The 22,338-nt window shown below is 49.5% G+C and overlaps 1 pseudogene across 1 annotated transcript in view; it reads left to right on the forward strand.

Moving 5' to 3' along the window:
* The first annotated feature begins 4,419 nt into the window (after positions 1-4,419).
* The window catches only part of LOC309572691 (epidermal growth factor receptor kinase substrate 8-like protein 2), a 123,349-nt pseudogene continuing 105,430 nt past the window's right edge, over positions 4,420-22,338 (forward strand). The window contains exon 1 of the transcript in view: positions 4,420-4,431. The product of the transcript in view is annotated as an epidermal growth factor receptor kinase substrate 8-like protein 2 (transcript). The remainder of the gene's footprint in view (positions 4,432-22,338) is intronic.

Genomic DNA, 22,338 nt, shown 5'->3' on the forward strand with positions numbered 1-22,338 from the left:
GGGATGTTAAACCACAACCACTTGCTCTGCTGGGTTTTGGGACATCAGAGACTCCTCCAAGGCAGTGGACAAAGCTCCTGTTCCCACAGCCTCTGCCTCCCAAAGCCCTGCTAGGGCCAGGCAGAGCAAGGGAAATTTCCTGCTGGAAATTTCCTCTTGTGCCCGTAAACCCAGGGAAATCGTGGCTGCCCCATCCCTGGAAGTGTTCAAGGCCAGGCTGGCCGCAGCTTGGAGCACCCTGGGGATGGAATGAGGTGATCCTTAAGGTCCCTTCCCACCCAAATTATTCCGCCATTCCAGGATGATTCTGTGATCTCTCCCTGCATTTATTTTGCATCATTTCCTCTCTAATCTGAATTCCCAAATCGAAATGATTTTTTAAAGAAATCATTTAAAATTATCCCAGGAATAAAAAGGGGTGCATCAAACATACAAGAATCATTCCTACCTCCATCAAATCATTGTTAATTGGAAGCCTATTTCCTCATCTCTGTCCTTAGTTTTCCTTTCCTAGGAAACCTTATGATCCCACAGTTTCTCCAAGAGATTTACTGGGATTGCAGAAAGGTTTGCTTTGTCAGGGAGGCAAGGGGGTTTACAACACTTGTTCCTCTGCATCTTTATCCTTTCACCAGCTTTCCCCTGGAACGGTGCTGCAAGAGAAGTTCAGAATTACTAGAAATGGATCAGGTTCACCTTTTTTCCTCATTCTTTTCCAACGACTTCCAAATTCTTGGAATTATCCTCAAATGAGGCCTAGCAAGCTACTGTGAAAACATCAATCAGAGGAACATCTTGACAAGAGAAAACCACATCCAGCAGCAGCCAAAACAATGCCACTGCTATTCTTACCTGGTCTCCAGGTGCTCCAGCCAGAGCTCCCAACACCCACTGCCATTCCATGAGGGTGAGGAGGCCGTTTTGGACGTGTTCTTTGCCACGGGATGGGATAACAGAGCCCAGAGGGTCTTTGTGTCCCTTCCAAGCCACCCCATGATTCCATGATACCATCAGCACCTATACCAATTCCATTCTGGAAAGCCCAATTCCATTCCTCCCATCAACTCAGAATTTCTCCCTTCCTCTCTCTGCTCCACATCAGGCATGTGTTGCCACAGGCATGGGATGCCTCAGCATTGCCTGGGAATGCCACTCAAGGCTGCCCTGGTGGCCTCAGTGCTCCAAAATGCCCAGCTGGCTCCCGTTCCAGTCAGGAATGTCCCAAACAGCAGCGTGGGGTGTGCCCTCTGCCATCCCACCATTGGGGCAGCTCCCATAGAATGTGACCAACTTACTGGGTTTGGAATTCCTGGCTTAAAAGTCAGGTGGTGGAATATCCTCTCCTGGGAATATCCAGAAGACCAGAAGGCTCCCTGGAAGCCACAGGTCAGGGACAGAGTCAGATGAACGATCCTGAACTGGTTTTCAGGGGATGCATCCCCAGCCTGTGGCTGCAAAAACTCCAGAGCTGTTCCTTCCCCTTGGGACAGCCAGGGAAAACATCCCCAGCATGGATTTCTGACAGGAAAAACCTCACTGCTCCAGGCTACTTGGCTCCTCCCAAATCCAGGCCAGCACTCCAACAGGCTCTAAGGACAAAACAACAGCAAAGACCATCTCAGGGCACACGCCACGAGCTGGGCGTCACATTCCTCACTGGAACTGGGCTGTTCCCACATCCCTGGGACAGTCGGGAGCATCCCCCGTTCCTCACTCTTCCATTCAGGACAAAGAGACAACAGAGCTGTCAAACAGCCAGTGTGTAACCCCAACAATCCAGGGAAAACCACCTTGCTCTGGGGAGAAACATCATGCCCAGTTATGGAAAAAGCCAAAGAGCAGTACTGGAAACACTCCCGGGCATGGAGGCTCCCAGCTCCGGAAATGCAGCTCACAGGCTTCTTCCCATGGGAACCCCAATCTTGCCCGGGACTGGGCTCAGGGAGAAAGTCCTGCCCATTCCACCACTCTGGCACAGACACCCCAGGAAGGTGTCCCTGACCATGGCAAGGGGCTGAACAGGATGGTCTGTAAGGTTCTTGCCAGCACAGACCATTCCAGGAGTTTAAGGTGGATTTGAGCAGCTCCTGGGGACATGAACACCACCCACACCTCCCACCTGGCTCAGCCCAGAGTCCATCCAGCACTCACAGAGAGCTGCTGGGAGCTGAAATTCTCCCTGCTCCCCCTGCCTGGGAAACCCTGCCTCCAGCTCCTGGGAAAGGGGAGCTGCATCCTGCTGGGTGCCCCTGGCTCTGGGCAGCTGCCGCCTTCAGGCGGGGGGATGGCTCGGGCAGCTCTGGTGACTGTTCCACCTCAATGATTTTGTGTTTTCCTGCATTTCCCTGGGCTGGAGGGGAGCAGGGGGTGCGGTGGGAGTGCGGGAAGGCAGCGGCGGGGAGGGCAAGGAGTGGGGCCGGGCACCGCACGGCGCAGGGGGGCTTCTGCTGGCACTGGAGGGGCGCGACCGTACGGAGGCGTCCCCGCCGCTGCCGGCCACTGCCCACGGGGCTCCTGCCCGCCCCCGGCGCCACTGACCCCACACCCCGTGTCCCCACACTGGGAACCACCACGGAAAATCATGCTGGAACCTCTAATCCTGAGCCCGAGCCTTGACCTTTTATCCCCTGACCTTTGACCCCTTGACCCATTCCTTGACAACCCGAGCTTTGATCCCTTACCTTTGACCATCCAGCAAGTGGCCAAGATGCCCGCGGGTGGCTACGCCAGCGAGTAGGTGAAATGGAGACCGTGGCGATCGTGCCAGACCCGAAGGCGAGCTCCTCGGGCAAAAAGATCCACGATGACGGCGAGACTCAAAGGCCGATGACAAAGATGGGTGGGAACTGCCCTGCCCAGCAAAGGCTCGGGCGATGCTGAGGAGAAACCCTCTCCCTTTACTTCCAAGGGGCCCTCCCACAACAGCCCTCTCCTCTAAGCTAACTTCCAATTGCCTCCTGGAACTCCAAAGGTCTTTCCCTTCTCCCAACCACCGCTCCCAACACTTAGCTTTCTGAAGACAAACGGACAAAATCCATCCTTGGCAGAAAAAATGCATCAGCACCTCGGATGTCAACACGTTCCCCACGGTCCGCTTTGGCAGCTGCGAAAGATGGAGAACAAGGAGAAAATTCAGCCTCTGACAACACACGCCAAAAGAGACCCCTTCCGCAAGGCCCCCTCCCTCGAAACTGCCGAGGCTCAGCGCTTACCTGCTCTCTCCAAACTTCAGCTCCACACCTGCTCACGGTACCTAAGACAACAAAACAGAAAACGTCACTGTTGCCCTCCAGAAGAGCATCCCCGGGCTACTCCACACCACTGCCCCGGCTCACCTCAAATCCTGATCTGACTCTGGAGGTGGCCAGGACAAACCTGCACAATGAAAAGGGACACGCTCAGCACGCTGCCATAGACCGCTGGCCTATCAGCCACCCCACCTAAATGCCAACTCACCTGCTCGCCTCTGGCCCTTGGCACGCCCAGGGCAGCAGCAGCACCTGCAGAGAAGCAAAGCAAAAACACACAAAACATGCTGAGAGACTGTGAAACCACAGCCTCCCTGCTCCGACTGAAGTACACCACACCTATACCTTAGGCTTGCACGCTCCAGCATCCAGGGCCAGGACATCCTGCAAGTGGACCACCTAAAACACACAAACAACAACGGATGCTTAGAGCTGCTCCAAAAATTGAGACCGAGGCCGTAACAACTCATTCTGTCCACCGGTCACTGCTCACCTCGCTCCATCGCCCCTGACTGCCAATATCCGGCATTACTTCCAAAAAAAAAAAAAAGACATGGAACAATGCTGTAACATAGTAGCATGACATAGCCCAGCAGGACTGCAGAGAGGGGCAGAGAGGGAAAGCCGGCCAGGATCTCGTTCCCAGCCCTGAGCAGGGGCTTTACTGGCCTGACTGTCCTGTACTACCTGAGCTCTGGGGACAATGAACCAGGCTCAGTCCCTGCCTCACCACTGGCACCCTGAAATTCTGGCACTGCAAGAGTCAGGGGAGGTTTCAGCAGTGATTTCAGCAAGGTCAGAGCTGCTCCCAGCAAAAGCTGTTCTTAGACTACTCCTGGCAGAAGAACCCAGAGTACCTGCCACTGCAGGATGCTTGTGACTTCCAGGTGGAGGAGAAGGGTGGAAACAATCCAAGATGAAGACAGAATGATGAACACAGCAAAGAGGATTTCTGTATGCTCTGCACTGTTTTGTCACGTTCAGCCCTTCCTGGGCTGTTCTCTGCTTGTTGTTCTCAAGATCAACATCTCCGACTAAGGGCGGGTGATGTGAATTCCAAGGAAGTACAATTCAATTCTCCCCTAGATCTTTCCCTAAAGTACAAGATACTGATTCACCTCCCTTCCCACCAGAGTCAATCAAAGACTATCCAAAAACGTAAACTATGATCATGCGGAATCTGGTCTCCATTAGAATAATGTAGTATTTTTTATCAGAGCTTTGGTTAAATGTAACAACGCAGGAAGTGCCTGTGCTCAGGTTATTGGAGAGTGCGAGGTTTTCTCATCGCATCAGCCCTGTCAGCTGACAAATGTGGCTGTGCACTAAGGCACAAAGCACCGACGTTTGCACACTACAGCTGGAATCTGCTATCTCCGTGTGCAGACACAACCACTGCTCATCACAGATAAACCCACAAGGGCTGCTCCAGCACTGACTTACCTGGGGAAAAACCAGCACTAAGAGGAGCAAAATAAAAAGCATGGGAGTAGTAGTTTCACCCTGAGCAGCTCCGTGAGATGGGCAGGAATCAGAGAATCCCCTGAGTAACTCTGAACTTGCTTTTCCTGATCACCTTTCACAGAATCCATAGCAGCAACCCATGAACATCCCGTGTGTAGGTTTATTCCAAAACCCACTTGCAGAAACATCAGGATATTGCACCTAAAGCTGCCTCTGCCAGAGGGAAGCAAGAGCTGGGGCTGGGAGAGGAAACAGGCAGGAACTTGCTCTCAGGAGAGGCAGCACGTGGGCTGCTGGCACTGCCAGCAGGAGGACGCAGGTGGGAGCAGGTAAAATTCCAATACAAAATGCAACTGGGGAATGTGACGGTGCAGAGGCTGTAGGTTGGCAGTCTAAGACTTTGGGGTTTATCACAGCTCTGCAAAAGCACCGAATTTCGCCAGCAGGTACCACTCATCCTCCTCAGGACAAGCTTCCAAGAGTTCATCTCTCAATTTGTGCCCCAGTGTGGGCCAAGTGCTGGTGGAGCCTGGGCTGGCACCCCGAGCTCTCACCCCAGCTGGCACCCCCAGGCCTTTCCAATGTGCCACTGCCACCCAAGCCACAATGGTGGGGCCTGAGGAAAGGAAGGAATGAGGAGGGACTTAGGACACAATCCTGCCCTTCAGACAGGCAGATTTACCTGTGCTCCAGTCTCAAGGGGGCTCTCAGTGGATAACTCAAGCATCCCGCGTGGGACACTGGGGCCAAGGAGCAGCTGGAGCAGCTCTGTCACCTGGGCTACCTGTGTGTAGCCATATTTAGCAATAACTGAATTGATTGAAATAAAGGGTAAAAGCTTGACTCAGCCTGTAACTTTCACCTTTCTTTCAAGTGCAAAAAGAAGCAGAAAAATCCATTCATATTGATGCTTTCCAGCTATGTCTCTTTCAGATTCCCAGGTATTCATCCCCTCACAGAGTTTTAGCGGTGACACAGAAGAAAGTTCTTTGCGTGCTGCCAGAAAAACGAGATTTCTCCCATTTTTTATTTTCACACCTAAAGTATGAAAACATTATCATCACACAGAAGAGTTCTGCACACTCTCCTCTGGGCAAGGGGAAGATTCCCTGATAGGCAGATTCCAACCCCTCCTGTCCATATTTACATCCCTAAGGCCTCAGACCCTCTGGAGGTAACCACGGGGTTCCCAGGTGAGAGGAGTCACTGTGAGAACAGAATTAAACCCCAAAGCACCTCTGAGGAGACAGCGCCTGACTCTGGGAGTGCCTCCCTCTCGCGTGGAAGGTGTGGCTTACTCAGGAGTTACTCCAGGAGTTCCTACTCTGCCCAGGCCAGGCCTGCTCCGGACACTCCCCATGCCCTCAGAGCCACAAACCCAGCTCAGGGCTGGGCTCAGAGCTCCAACACCACCAGGAATGAGCACTCCCTGAGCCCCCTGCCCTCCCAGCCCTGCTCTAGGCTGGGCAGGCACTGAGGGGCTCACTGACACCTCCAGGGTGGCTCTTTAAAGGTGGTGGCACAGGTGCTCCACAGCAGACCTGTGCCAGACCCAACTTCTCCACGGGCAAGGAAGAACCTCCCAAAGCAGGTGACACAAAAAGCTCTGGTGTGGCCCAGGGACTGCTCAAGGTCACAACCAAAATTAGTTCTGAGCTCAGGGTGGTGTCACTTCAGTTCCCTGCCACTGCTGCCACTTCCTGCCACCTTCAGCTTTTGCTCCAGGCACCAAAATATGATTTTTTCAAGGCCAGCCCATCTAAACTATCTGAAATTGCAGCCTGGCCGATCTCGGGAGCTCCCACACTCACTCATGAGGATGAAGTGACAGACCAGCAGTGAGCACTTCTCCCTCTTCCAGCCAAGCTGTGAATTGCTCCTCCCTCAGCTTCGGCAACCACTTTTCGTGCCAGTTCCTGAAGAGAATCTCGTGCTGAACATCCATCACTTTTTCAGTGCAGAGCATTTGGCTTCATCCTCAAGCCCTAGAAACACTCAGCTAAACCAGCACTAAAACCTGATTAAACTTGCATCCTGCACAGCACAAAGAACTTGGACTTGGGCAGGAATCAGAATATCTGGGAATGAAGAGAACCCAAGAGCTCGGAGAGGTTTGCTTTGCCCTTGTCCTGCCTTGGGCTCCTGGCTCTGCCACAGCAGTTACAAGAAGCAGAGCAGCGACCTCCCCTCCCCTCCTCATCAACACAAACCCCCAAAAGCAGAGTTTGTCTCTCTCAGACCCACCTTGAGCTGTGTCCGCAGCAACAACGAGGCTGTTGAAAGCAGCAACCCCACAGCTCGGCGTCTGCAGGGCTGCACCCTCTCCATCCTACAGCCTCTCCATCTCCCCACAGCTTGGAGTGATCTGTTCTCCCAGTTTAGAGAAGGCGACACCAACCTCACTTTGGTTTGGGTACAAACTCTGAGGCAGACACTGAAGGCAAAGGAAGACGAGGCCTTGGTGGGAAGGGACCTTAAAGCCCATCCAGTGCCACCCCTGCCAAGGGCAGGGACACCTTCCACTGTCCCAGGCTGCTCCAAGCCCCAGTGTCCAGCCTGGCCTTGGACACTGCCAGGGATCCAGGGGCAGCCACAGCTGCTCTGGGCACCCTGTGCCAGGGCCTGCCCACCCTCACACGGAAGGATTTCTTCCATGTATCTACTCTGAACTGAAGTTTAAGTATCTAAGCTCAAGTTTAGTTATTGCTGAGCCTCTGCTGAAGATAACTGAGACACCATAGTAGGAGAGAAAGGAAACAGGCCTGTAGAACAAACCACAGGCGAGTAACAAACCAAAATGATGTGGCCAAGAACAATTATTGCCACAGAAAAGAAACCTCAGTCACCAAAAACTCCAGTCTATTCCTACATCCTCACCCAGGGGGACTCCAAACACGACACTGCAACTCATGCTCCTCCCAGCTCCACACACACATTGCTGGGACCTCTTGCAAGCTGCTCGAGCTCTCTCCACGTGCCAAATCTGCCCATGGCAGAGGTGCTGCTTTCCTGGCTCAGCTCCCAAGACTCAACTCTCAGTATTTCCGCCCTCAATACTGTAAATTTCTGGTGATCTGGAGCAAAGATTTCTGGCTTGCTGTGTGGCTTCTCACACAGAACCTGACCCCAGGGGCTCAGTCTCACTCTCTCCGTGTTTGACACAAGTCATAAAGCAAGAACTGCAAAGACATTTCGAGGCAGTATCAGGGGCCTGAGACAGCTTTTGAGATCAAAGTTGAAACCTACTGTTTTCTTTCATTGCTGTTAAACTGTACTGGAGTCCTGGGGGCACTTTTGGGCGCCACAGTATACAAAAGATACAAAGCTGACAGCATCCAAAGAAGGGACATGGGGATGGGGAAGGGTGTGGAAGGACCATGAAAGAGCTGCTGAGGGCACTGGGTTTGTTCTGGTAGAGAAGTGTGAGGTCAGAACACATCGGGGGCTACAGCTCTGATCTCCGCTCCCTGGGACACAGACAGGACCCAGGGAGCAGCTGGAGCTGGGCCAGGGCAGGCTCAGGCTGAGATCAGGGAAAGGCTCTTCCCCCAGAGGCTGCTGGGCACTGCCCAGGCTCCCCAGGGAATGGGCACGGCCCCGAGGCTGCCAGAGCTCCAGGAGCGTTTGGACAGCGCTGCCAGGGATGCCCAGGCTGGGGCTGTTGGGGGGTCTGGGCAGGGACGGGGGTGGGACTGGGTGATCCCTGTGGGTCCCTTCCAGCTCAGGATATTCCAGGATTGTCTCACTCCCCAACAGGGGAGAGTATGCTCTCACACAGAGCTGCAAACACACTGTGCAGGAGGCAGCAAATGACAACAATTGACATTGATACATTAATAAAGCCAAGATATTAAGCAAGCCAAAAGATAAATTTTCCCTTTTGTTCCTGACCAACAAGACCTGTCCCAGTCCCAGTCCAGCCACTAAGCAACTCCAGTGTGACACAGGGACTGTCTCACACCTCGAGGCCGACACACAACAGCAGCACAGCACCGGGAGTTTAATCACGTTTCCCTCATTAGAGGAGACAATTAATGACCGCTCAGGTGCACAACCACTCCTGCAGAGCGCTTCACTAGACCCCGTTTTGCAAGAACTCCCCCAGGCTGCAAAGCCCCATTTGCCAGGGACCTGAGAGAAGAATTCGGTAGTTTTAAAGGAATGTCAGGAACTAGGAATACACCTGAGTGTAGGAACCGAGAGTGCCGAGAATATTTCTCGGTTTCCATCTCGCCCGATCCATGTGTTACGGCGCAAGGCAGAGGCAGGTCCCTACCTCCCGAGCCTGGGGTCCTCCCATCAGATGAGCCATGCGCGCGGCCAGGGGCGGTCCCGGAGCTTCCATCGGGCCCTCCCGCTATCCCCACGCGGCCCGGGTTCGCGGCCGCTTCCGCGTTTGAACGGCGGCGCCTGCTGCTGACGTCATCACTCCCGCCGCTTCCATCCCGGCCTTACTTCCGCCTTCGGGAGCCCTCGCTTCCACGCCTGCGCGGCGCGGCATCGGCCGCCCCTCCTCAGTGCCGGTTACCCCGGCAACGCCGCTCGCGGCTCGAGCCGCTCCTGGCCCGGCCCCGGCCCTGCCCGGGACGTCAGCCCCGGCCCCGCTGCCAGCCCAGCCCCGGCCCCGCTGCCAGCCCAGCCCCGGCCCCGCTTCCAGCCCAGCCCCGGCCCCGCTGCCAGCCCCGCCCCCGCTTCCAGCCCAGCCCCGGCCCCGCTGCCAGCCCAGCCCCGGCCCCGCTTCCAGCCCCGCCCCGCTCCCGCTTCCAGCCCCGCCTCCGCTTCCAGCCCAGCCCCGCTCCCGCTTCCAGCCCAGCCCCGGCCCCGCTGCCAGCCCAGCCCCGCTCCCGCGTCCAGTTCAGCCCCGGCCCCGCTTCCAGCCCAGCCACGGCCCCGCTGCCCGGCACCTCCAGCCACACACGGACGCTTCAGCTGCCACGCCGATACGACCGATAAGCACAGCACCTCCAGCCAGCAGTGCAATTCGTTCGGCTACTGCAGTTCCATCCTAGGAGCTTTCGGCAGCTACACCTCCTACCAGCTCTGTGTCCACACAGCCCCCGTCTGCACCGCAGCCACAGCCGTGGACACACAGCAGAGACATTTCAACAGCTGCCGTGTCACCACGGCATGTACCCCCTATCATCACTCTGATAACACCACTCAGAGGATTATCACAACAATCACACGATGCTGAACCATGTTTCCCGTGCCATTTCAGCGAAACAAATACGATTTTATCTCCAGAACAGAAAGAGGACTTTCTCAACTATACGTGGACACCTCTTCCATCACAACAGGACCAAGCACGTGTTATTAATAGTGACGTCTCGCATCGAGACATTCCATTTCATGCACATTCTTCTCGAACTTCTCAGGGACATTCAGCTGATTTTATGGGACTTTTTCATCCTCAAATGCCTGCTCAACACTTCAGTGAGAAGGATATAGTGACCAGCACAGCTTCAGAAAGCATTCCTCTATCTTCCCAAGCTTCATCTCCTTTTTTTACAACAACCAATACAACTCCAACTTCTCATATGCCTTCTTCACAGCTTCGAAATCCACAACAGGCATCTGATCCCTCATTTTTCCACCGTCGCTTTCAGCGTTCGGATGACTTTGTTCGTCACCTTTATTTCCGACTCAGAGAACGTGCAGATTATCTGCCTCCAGAGGTTGCAGCACTGGGTCCCCACCCCTCACCCATCCCGCATGCTGGCAGTACCCTACCCAGATCCACTGCACCCTCTCCTCCAGTGGCCAGATCACAGCCACCTGCGATGGCAGGTTCAGCCACTCCTCGTTTATTTCCTTACAGTGCACAGCCGCAAATACCGACCCCTATTCCTCATCCAGGAGGGGGAGAAGAACATGGAATAATAATAAAATAAAAATTTAAAGTTGTTTATTTTATATTAATTTTTTTTAATTTCATAAGAGAACTACATACCCCATGACATTTGAGTTTCAATTATTAATTCAGTTAAGGTTCTCTTTAAAGTTTGTTTCATCCTCTCTACCCGTCCTGAACTCTGTGGGTGCCATGGGATATGTAGTTCTCTCATAAAATAAAATAAAAAAAAAAATAAATAAAATCAACAACTTTAAAATTCTTATCCCTTAGACCCTATGTTTCCCACCCAGCATGAAGCATACTTGCTTTCTTCTGTGTTAATGAGTTCTTTTGAATTTATAAATACTTGTATTAGCGGTGATGGCGCCCGCCCGCGGAGTGATCCGCCGGAGGGACTATTTGTGATGCGCTCCTGCCCGCGGAGGGATCAGCGCTGATGCCGCCCCGCCCGCCCAGCTGCTCTCGCTGCCTTTTCCCGCTCTCCCCTCTGCTCCCAGCGCTTCTCCTGCAAAGGGCGCGGCTTTTCCTGGGCTCTTTTCCTGCCGGGCTGCAGCGAGCGCTCCCCTCAAGGAGCAGGGGCAGCTTTGCTCGCGGCGGCAGCGATTCAACAGAGCAGGCCCGGAACAATTCCTGCTTAGCCGGGCTTTGAGCACATTCCTGAGCCAGCACCAGCAGCAGCGAGTGAGGCAGCGGCACATGAAGGAGGCTGCGGCTCTGGCCAGGCTGGGGAGGGGCTCCTCTGTAATAGAAGAACAGGGAGAGACAAACCAGAAAGGGCAGGAAAAAAAGAAAAAGCCAAGACAAACTAAACTTTTTTTAAAAATAATCTGGATCCAGAGGGACTTCTGGCTGGAGAACTTCCTGGGGAGCAATCCTGCCCCTCTGGGAGGCAATGCCAGGGCAACTCCAGCTGAAACCTGCACACAAACACCACAAAGATTTCAGATATTTGCAGGAAGCATCCACTTAGCAACTGCTGCTTAATAATTTATTCCCTTTCCCATTAAATGGTACATTCAGTCCACAAGACTTCAACACCTTTCTGGTAGTTTTATTTACAGTCTGCAGCGTGTTCTGTAAAACACAGGAGTGCACACAGACACACACGCACAAACATTTAAAGAAGTACAGTTTATTCCAAAGGAAGTCTACGCACTACTTTTTCCATAAAAATTATTAAAAATACTTTAGTTACTGTATTCTACCTAAACCAAGATACTTGAGAATTCTTCCACAAGTGATGCCCCCTCCCCACAAAGGGCACTCCGACAAGAAGAAATTCAGGAGACTGCATCACCAAATAAAATCCTAATGGCAACTGCTTCAATGCACCAGAAGAACAACGAATTCCCACTCTGCATCCAGCAATCCCTGCTCTGCAGCCTGTCTGCATCTGCTTTTGTAGGGCTTGTGGGGCTTTTGCATTCACTTCCTTCTCCAGGGCAGTTCCCACAAACAAAGAATGACTGAATTTCTGCAGACTGTCACTCGGCAATCCTGCATTTCACACATGCAAAGGGAAACACTTTCCTTTGAGCCCTTTATTTCAAGGAGTCTCTTTTTTACTGAGCATCCAGTGAGAACAGTGCCCAGTTGTGGCTGTTATTATTTCTCTGCTTTTGCTGCGTGGCAATATTGAGCTGGAGCTCTGCAGAACACCCACTGCAGCCCTTGTCTCACTGGGGCACACCGAATTGACAAAAAAAAGGCACAAAGATGAAACTCCTAAAGCAGCAGCAGCCCCAAGTCACTGAGCTGCTGCTTCCCACCACCAACACTCTGTGTCTCAGCAAACACTTCCAACGCACGAGCCAAGGCCACAGGGGAGTGAAAAGCCCAGAGCCTGCGGGCAGGACAAGCACTCCACTGATCAGTAACAAACCAACACAGCTCAGCTGGATGGTGCACTTAAGACTGGACCTGGAAGCATCAGGAAAAGCCATTGGAACACAAGCTCAGCAGCACAGAATCCATTTGGCACCAGCTGATGAGATGGGAGGCTCTGTGTGGGACACGTTGTGCATTCAGCTTCAACAATGCCACAGCTCCACAGCAGCGCTGAAAAACTTATGCTTTTAACAGTTGGAGAGGATTTTCTCAATGGAAGTGAAGCTGTCATTAACAGAGGAACAGCACACGATGCACAACATAACCTGCAATAAAAAGCTTTTGCTTTCCAGCATGTAAGCATCCAGGTTACTGGACTTCAGCTCATGGAAACGAATCTGATGATAGATTTTTTTTTAATTTTTCTTGGAACTAAAAAAGTAAAATCTTCCATAAAAGGATAAAGCACAAAAATACTCTCTCAGTACGTCTCAGGAAGCCATTTAATACCTTCCATGTCCTAGGAACAACTAGGCAAAACACTTGGAAAGTGTGAGCAGTAGAAATGTTGACCATTGAATGTTTGGCAGCCGTGTGCTCCAGCCCCTGGGAGGGGCTTGTCCCCCACTCCACACCAGTCCTGCAGCTCCCCAGCTATTTCTTCTTCTTCTTCTTTGGGGGCTCATCCTCAGAGCTGCTGCTGCTGCTGCTGCTGCTGGAGGAGCTCGGATCCGAGTCGAAGTCGGAGGAGGAGGAAGAGCTGCTGGAGGAGGAGGAGGAGGGGGAGGAGGAGGAGGAGAAGCTGTCCTCACTGTCACTGTCCTCGGAGGAGGTAGAGGAGTCCTGGCTGTCAGAGGAGTCGCTGGCTGAGCTGTCACTGCTGCTGCTGCTGCTGGAACTGGTCACACTTTTGGACCTGGGAGAGAACAAAGAGCTGAGCACAGCCCTGCCAGAGCCCATGGCACCGTGTTCTCTGCTCTGCTGTAATTATCCAAAGATCAATTTGTTGCCTTGAAAATTTCCAGGCCTCACCACCTAAGATGAATTCCTGTGCCCTCCCTCCCTTTCCCACTCCTGGATGAGTGGATTTTGGCCATTTGAGCAACGGCAGAGTGGCCCCAGGGCATGACATAGGCCAGCAGGACTGCAGAGAGGGGCAGAGAGGGAAAGCTGGCCAGGATCTCGTTCCCAGCCCTGAGCAGGGGCTTTACTGGCCTGACTGTCCTGTACTACCCGAGCTCTGGGGACAATGAACCAGGCTCAGTCCCTGCCTCACCACTGCAGCAGGAATTCTGTCAGTTGTGACCAAACTTGTCCAGCGAACACATCCTACAAGCTCCTTCCTGGGCAGTTATTAATAAGGAAAACCAAGAGACTGTAAACAACCTTAAAGCAGGATACCAAGCTCCAGCCTTTTCTTTGAGAAGCAAATATGGCTAATTTGTGCCTGCTCAGGATCAGAAGGAGCAGCTGATCTCCTGGCAAGAGCCCAGGGTGGAGCACGCAGCAGAGCTGGGACACTGTGGTGGGGTCCTGCCACGTTCCTCACCATGGGGCTGTCGAGTCCCTGGGAAGTGCCCGTTCATTGGGTCACCCTGCTGCCAGCAGTTGTTTCGCACTTCCCACTCCACATTAATGTTTCATCTCCGGCATTTCAAATGCTTTGCATTTCGGTAGGAGCGGGGAGCCTGTCTCCCATGGCAACAGTGCCAGGAGTCCAGGACAGGAGAAGGAGCTGAATGGGAGCACAAACTGGAGAGGTTTCTCACTACAGCTCAGCTGATTGCTGTTACTGAAACCCAGTTCTTGCAGTAAATCAATCTCAAGTGTTTGCTCCTCCATTCTGCCACAGCTCACCTCAAATACCACTGGATTTGGAGCCTTTCAGTGGCCAGGGCAGCTCCGGGTGCCCCAGGCAAGACCTTGGTGGAGACTTTCCCTTGTCAGCAGTTTGCCAGGGGACCCTCAGAACACCTATCCTGTTGTTTTCATCCATGGAACTAGTGGGATTCTCAACCCTGCAAGAGGCAGAAGCACCAGCAATCCTGGCCCTTCCTCACTAGGACTTTCAAAATAAGCCAAGGTCTTCTGTGTCTGTTCAAATTAGCTTTAAAGGCACTGATTTAACAGAGAGGGTATTCCCCCCCTCCTGAAATTCATTGGGAATTAGAAATGGACACAAAATAAAAATGAATGATTCCTACTCCTCCATCCCTTACTGTTCTCATCAGTCCACAACACTTGCCCCATGTGACAGAAAAGAGAAGGCACACTCAGGTTAGGGTTAAACTGTGTTTACGTTCTCTTTTCAGGCCAAACTAAGGAAGCACATCCAAAACCCCCGTGCTTCAGAGTTGGTGCATTTCCTCTTCAGGCCGCTGGAACTGGTAAATCTTATTCCCAGGTCTCACTGGGAACTCCTTTTATTTCTAGTTCACACTTACAAGTAGATAGATTGTGCAACAGGGTTGGAAAACTGCTCATACCTGGCCACAGCTTTCTCAGGAACTTCCAGAAGCGATGCCGGTTGTTCCTGGCCTCTGATCCGGTTTGAAGCTTGAAGTAAATACAGGAATCCCAGCAAATATGAATCCTTCCACCGGGTCAATAAGGCATTACTGTGAACAAAAGGGGCAGCCAGCTGGAATCCCCACTGGGAATCTGTCTGGTCTCACCTTCAGGCAAATACGGCTCGGTATTTGCACTGAAAATGCTTGGAAGCAGAAATCCCAACTTGGAAAAGGAGCCACAAAGGAATAGCAAGATACTTTCCATTTTTTGAAGTGTCAGCTTCTGACACTTCACTCGTCTGTAACAACAGCTCATTTGTAGATCAGCTCTTCCTTTGACTCCAATCCAAAAAAATCTCATGTTCCCTTGAACTGTCCAGTCTCCTTCAAAGACTTAGGTTGATGTTTCTTGCAGTGACTGAGCTGATCCAAGGATCAGCTTTGTCTTCGCTTCCTGCTCATCTGTGTGTCCCTGGTTTGACATTTTGACCGTTTCCTGCAAGTTCTCTCCTCTTTGTGTGGTTTGTGTGTGACCCAGATCATCAACAGCTGCAGTGGCCCCGAGCTGGCCCCGTCTGTCCTCAGCCCACTGCTTTCTAAAGACACCACCGATTTCCTGAGAGGACACCTGACACCCAAAGAGATAAACCTCTGGGATTCCCTGGGGGAGACATGGACCAGATCCAGGTAAGGACAGAGCTGCCATCTCCCCAGGCTCCCCACGCAGACGGGATGCTTGGATTCCCTGATGCTCCTGCTTCTTCTTTCAGGGGATGCCCTGAAAGACACATTCTTCGTGAATGTCACCTCATATTCCCACTTTCTGTCCTAGAGCCGAGTGGCCCCGAGACACGAACATCCCCACCTACATCCCCAAATTCCACAACGGCTGGGAACCACCCACAGAAATCTTCCGTGGAGCTCCCTGGGAAATAGACATTGGACACTTGCAAGAGGAAGGTTAGTCCTGTGTCCCTGTCTCTTCACTCTCCCTCCCCCTTTTCCGGAGAAATGGAGCTGCAGGGGTAGTGGTGGCATGCAACAAGTAGTTGGCTCAAAACTCAGTTGGATCTGGTTGCCCCAGTTAAATACAGAAAGCAAATGAGGCTGGAAAAGGGCAGCAATAATGAGCCTCTCCCAATCCAAGGCAACAGCACCCTACAGCGTAACTGAGCTCCAGGGACACAGGCTTCCCTGGAGAACACCTTGACCAAAATCTGCCAGACCATGACTCATCTACCACTATCCCTCTCCTTTTCTCCGATCAGCTTTCCCCTTTCCTGGTAACACTGACTCCATGTCTGCCTTTCCAGCTCTCCTCAGCCAATGGATATCCTTACTGGAACTCCTCACTCAAGCGTGGCCAGACGGCTGAGCAGACACAGGTCGGGGATGCCTTCAAACAGAACATCACTCCACATGGAAATAGGTGATGGATCCGCACGCCCGGAGCTTTGGCTCCCGCCTCGGAACCTCATGAACGCACACGGACACGTACAGTGACACTGGGACGTTTGGGCATCCTGGAGACAACTCCCTGCCACTGTTAATAACCACCAAGGGAAGACAAAGATCAGCTGAGGGGTTATTCCCATAAGCACTGTCTGCTGTTTAACCCCCAGCAGCTCTGCAAGGAAAGGAATCGCAGGTGTTTTCCACGCAGGAGGCAAAAATATTGACTGACTTCATCAGTCCATCCATAGGTCTTGTTTCCCAACATCAGCCCAGCAAAGTGACCTTAAGGATCAGGTGGCAAAGATGCTGCACTGCGCTTTGGCTCTCCATGTGTGTAGAGACGCTGGAATCATGGAATCACAGAAGGGATTGGGTGGGAAGGGACCTTAAAGATTATCCCGTTCCAACCCCCTGCCATGGCCAGAGACACCTTTCACTATCCCAGGTTGCTTCAAGCTCTGTCCAGCCTGGCCTTGGACACTGCCAGGGATCCAGGGGCAGCCACAGCTTCTCTGGGCAACCTGTGCCAGGGCCTCAGCACCTTCACAGGGAAGGATTTCTTCCCAATATCCCATCTAAACCCACCCTCTGGCAGCGAGAAGCCATTCCTCCTTGTCCTTTCACTCCAGGCTCTTCAAGTCCCTCTCCAGCTCTCTTGGGGCGCCTTTAGGCACTGGAAAAGGCTCTAAGGGCTCTCCAGAGCCTCCTCTTCTCCAGGCTGAACATTCCCAGCCCTCCCAGCCCGTCTGTGTAATGCTCTAGCTCTTGGAGCACTTCCTGGCCCTTCCTGTCTGATATTGCGCTGGTTTATTAAAGGAAATTCTGACTCTTTCTGCTATCTCTGTGTATTTATCTCCAAAGGACTGTGAGTACGGAAGAGTCATCCCCTATGTTCCTCAGCTCTTCTTTGGGGAACTCACCTATAAATGGAACTGCAGAAATGGGGAGGGAGGAAAAGGAAACAGGATGTGAATCGAGCACCTGCATAGTGACCACAGATGTCCACTGCTAGACAGACACTGATGTCAGGCAGATCATGCCCTCCAAATAGTGCTCAGAAAGAGAACAAGTTTGGGATTCCTGAAACTGCTCTGAATTGGATTTGCTTAAACAGATGTCATTAGTAAAAGCAATCAAAGAAAGAGTTTTGATCCCTCTTCCAAGCTGATGCCACTTATCATGTATCTTCCCTGCATTCTTCTAGGGAAGCTGTTTTTGATGTTGTCCTGTCCTTCTTTTTATAAGGGAGCAAAAATACTTTGTTAAGTATTACTCTTTCAGTTTTGTTTCCTCTCATCTTCTGAGATACAGTAAAGTGAACATTCAGCAGAATAGTTTTGTATTTTTTGAACACAATTCTTCTTTTATCCAACTGAGGCCCTTCTGTGATCATGAAAAAACAGAAACTGTTGTGAACTACAGTTTACACTCATAAGAGGTTGACATGGGTCAGTTCTCCAAGGTTATTCTTAGTTCAACTGCTGTGTAAACTGTTGATGTCACTGACTGGAGGCTGCTCTTCAGGACATTATAGATATGATAATTATATGACAGAAAATGCAACATATAGTTGAATCTGACCTTCAAGTTCACTAGCTTAAAAAAGGAAAAAAATGTCTGTAAGAAATTTGCTGCTTTTCCCATTACTAAGATGTAATAAATGCCTTCAAGTTTATACTCAGTCGACAGCATATACACATGGACAGCAGTGCCCATCCATCTTCAAGCTAGGGTACATTTTAAGTGTCAATGATCACTGCCTCCAGAAAGCATTTTTGAGACAAAACAGGCAAAGTCTTTTGCATATCTAGACAATCATCCAATACTAGGATCTTCACTCTCACATAAACAGTTCATGTTTTTCCACAGAGGAATCTGAGATAGATTTTTCTGAGAAATAACAAACCACCAAAAATTAATTAAATGACAAACAAGGGAAAAGCACCACTTCCTCACTCAGCACATTTTCCTTGATTTTCATTAAGCATTCAGATTTACAGATGCTGATATTGCCACAAGAGCAGTTTTTTTCTGGTTTAACTTCCTCTTCCAGTAGAGCAAGCACAGCTGCAAAATGCAAGCTCACTTCTAGGCTCTCTTACACATCACCAGTTTACCACATTCCAACCAGTCACAGCTGTGCAACACCCCGTCAGGGTACTGGGATTACTGCAGTGCCACAGACAGTTTAAGTGAGGCTCATGGAGCTGTACAATTTTAACTATGTTTTATATGTATAATTAAATGATGCATGACATGGAAATAAGCCAGCTGTACTGAAACTGAACAAACTAACTGCTCTGATGCAACAGTTAAGCATCTCATCAGTTCTAAAATGAAACAGGTTTAAAGCAAAAACAATATAGAGAACAGAATGCTTGACACTGTTAAATAGCATGGTCAAAGGATAATTTTTGAACATTAAGGAAATGCACTCACCCAGTCAAATTTTCAAAAGAATTCCTGGCACCAAAATGTTCTCTGTTTGCTTTTTCACCATGTTTTAAGAATAGATCACTCTGGGGGAAGAAAATCCTGTGTGCAAAACACTGCGTGAAACTAAACAATCCTTAAACATGGCTAATTTCCATGTGGAGCTGATGATTTAGCACTGTCATCCTTCAGCAGAGGAGAAAGAATTACCTGTCTTTAGTTTATTTAGGTAAGATGAAAAAAGTGAGGAGCGTGAATTTGATCTTGCTTCAATTTACTTCAGTGGAAAAACTCTTGCCATGACTTCAGTGAGAGTGAGACTGCATCTTAATTCATTCTATATGGAGAAAAACAAATCAGCTGAGAATAATGCTTTTGTTTATTAGATGTAAATTACTACCACAGTCGTTTTTAACAGTGCTAAGTAAATCCTGCTTTAAAAGCCAAACGTTGCCTTCAGTCCTGCTTATTCCTCTGTACTGTGTCACAATGCAGGATTCCTGGTCCTCTGACCAAGTCACCGCTGTCACAGTAAGCATGGCTTGCTCTGGGGAATGGCCACATTCCCACACGGGAATGATAGATGTTTGTGGATGTCACTGGTGACAATGTCCAAATCTGGGCTAGGGCATGCCCCCCAGCCAAGAAACTAGGGTGCACACTTTTGTAATATAAATGCATTCACTGAGAACACAGACTACACTTACTAAAATGTCCATGAAAAGCAGCCAAGTAAATCAAATCAATAGGGTTAAATTTGCAATTAGGATTCTCTCTTTCGGCAGGAAAATTTTAGGATAGCCACAAATTGAGAAAAATTTGCTTTTTTTTCTTCTTTTTCTCAGAAGGCAATCAACCTTCTGGTCTGGCTATTCTTTACTTCTCCCTATGAAGTAAAATCTAAAAAGACACACACACGATATTTATGGAAGGACCTCCCAATGCATTAGGAAAAATTATTACTCAGAAGATCAAACAGAAACAAGACTGTCTACACTGTATGAATTAAACATACATGAATTAGGACACTGAGCCTTCCATTCTTTAGTAACAGAACTGATGCTGTCCTGAAAATGACATTAATGAATTACACTGGTATATGAAAACCTTCTGCATCTGCTCTAGAGGTTGGAATGAGGATGTTAAATGAGGCAGCAGACAACAAGGACGTGCTGCTTAGGGAAGCTGAATATCACTTCTGTGCTTGTGGAGTTCTGCAGTTTGGATGAAGGTCACAGGTTATCTCCAGCTACATGAAAATGAGTGATAAATACACACTGTTGGTCTTAGACTGAAAGCAGTACTAGGCAAAGAGAGTCAAAATATGGAATATTACTCAAAATCATCCCCTGGTTTTCTAAAGATCATAATCTTCTATTAGAAGACAGTTTGTTACCTTCTCCTAATATTAAAGCTGTAATAGTAAAAGCACCTCAATCTTGTAGAAGTATCTAAGATACACAGAATAAGTAAGGTATATGGAGTGAGAGCACCCTAAAAACATCACAAGAGGAGTGACAATTTCTGGGATAGTAATGACATGAACGAGTATCTAAACGTTAAGTCTGAGTGAATAAGAGAATTTTTCAACTAATGGATCAGGGAAAATGTGAAAGGATGAGATATGTGATTAAAGATCATAGTGTATTCGGTTAACACAGGTGGAAAATATATGACTTTGATTCTGTACTACAACATATTTTAATTGATTTGTGTGTAGTTTTAGTTTTATACATGCACAATTTTTTAGAACACATCTTTAGACTGGGACAAACAATAAAGGAAATCCATTGTATGACTTTACATTGATCCCAACATCACTCACTGGAATATCTTAACATTTCCTGCACAGATTCCCATTCGTTAAGATGACAACCTTGAGAAGAAGGAAACCTATAACTGCCATTCAGAGAAGGTCTAAAATTTCAATTGCTGTTTGAACACAAAGGAGCTTTGACATGCTGTGGTTTATTGAAGCACTCCTGCAGTTATAGACACATCTTTAACCACCCTACCCTCTCCCTCTTCCTCCATCCACCACTGATTGATGCAACTGGAAGATTCAGTAACTGCAGAGCAAAGTCCCACTTACTTCCAGCTCTCCTGCCCCAGCAAATGCTCAGCTCTTCTGGGAAGATGGAGCTATGCCATAAGCACATTGCACCTGAAAGGAGATGAAACCTTCCCTTCAAAGACACATGTGACCAGGTTTTTGGAACTGCCTGATGTGGCCAGTTCTCATCTGTTTTCCATAAAGAAGGAAAAGAGCCCTGTATTCTCCTCTTCATGAGAGTTCAAGTATGAATTCCAAAGAACAGAGATGCCAGGACTTGTCAGTGACATGACTAACAATTTTATGAGAACTGGCAAAAAACCAGTTCATTTCTCCTACATCTTATTCTCAGAAACCTTGGAATTGTTTTGTCTGAAAGATTTGGGGGGAGGAAGGTGGACTTAATTCTCACAACTATATTAAATATTCAGTACATCTGATATTCTGTTGTCAACACGCAAAATATAGTTTAATTATGATAAGCCATACTGGAATCATTTACAATACATAAATGTGAAAAAACAGCATTAAATTATTTCTTGTTCCATGTGGAAAAATAGACACCTTCCAACCCCCCAAGAAAGTAAGACAAGGCACAATAAATTCTGGTAATTCTCTTTCTTCTGACTTTTCAGTTCCATCACAGCTCTCAAAACTAAGATTTATGTGCTGTTTTGCATCTGTATCTGTTGTTGATTTTCCCCCCCTACAGGGATATAGGTGAATAAGTTTGGACAGGAAACGGTATCCCTCAAGCCAAACTGAAAGGTTTATAAAGTTGCTAAGAAAAGTTTGGGTCAGGGCCTAAATATCAATCATCTGCTCACTGTCTTTTTAAACGAGCTCAGGCATTTTCCCAACTGTTCCCAGCAGGTCTCTGCCACTATTTTAAACTAAGATTTCAGCCATTTTTTTTCCCCTGTGTTGACCTCACTAATTTTTCTTTCTCCCCCTCTTTACCTGCCAAAGGCATCCATCAGGATTTTGCCAAAGGCTATCTGCTTTTGAAGTTGAGAGGAATTCACTAATCGTGAGTGTCAAATCCACAGTAAATGCCATGGCCATATGGTATATGCTGCTTTTGGGAATTAGCTCAAAAGGCCTAGCTGTGAGAAGGCCGGCTGTATGTCAGGAGGGTTTCACTGCTAACTTTCATAACTCATGTCAGCTCTTTCAGTTTCTGTATGCATTGGCTTCAGGGAGTGCAACTGTTCCCTGAATTTATAAAAATGTTGTCAAGATCCCTTGATCTTGCTTCCTCTGTCTCTCTCGCACAAACACATCCAAACACATTTATATACACAGTGGAATAGCATGCACAGTGGCATGCAAATCTAGCAAAAGAGAAGCTTGTAAATAAATAGCATGTCATTCTGCTTACTCAATACATTTCTCTGGGTGTTAAACTCATGATAAACATATCATAAGCCCCGATGAAGGCTCTACAGCCTGTCCCATCACACCATCCTGAGTGTAACTCTGCAATGCATAGGA

Source organism: Coloeus monedula (genome assembly GCF_965178545.1).
Source record: "Coloeus monedula genome assembly, chromosome: 4".
NCBI classification, from domain to species: Eukaryota; Metazoa; Chordata; class Aves; order Passeriformes; family Corvidae; genus Coloeus; species Coloeus monedula.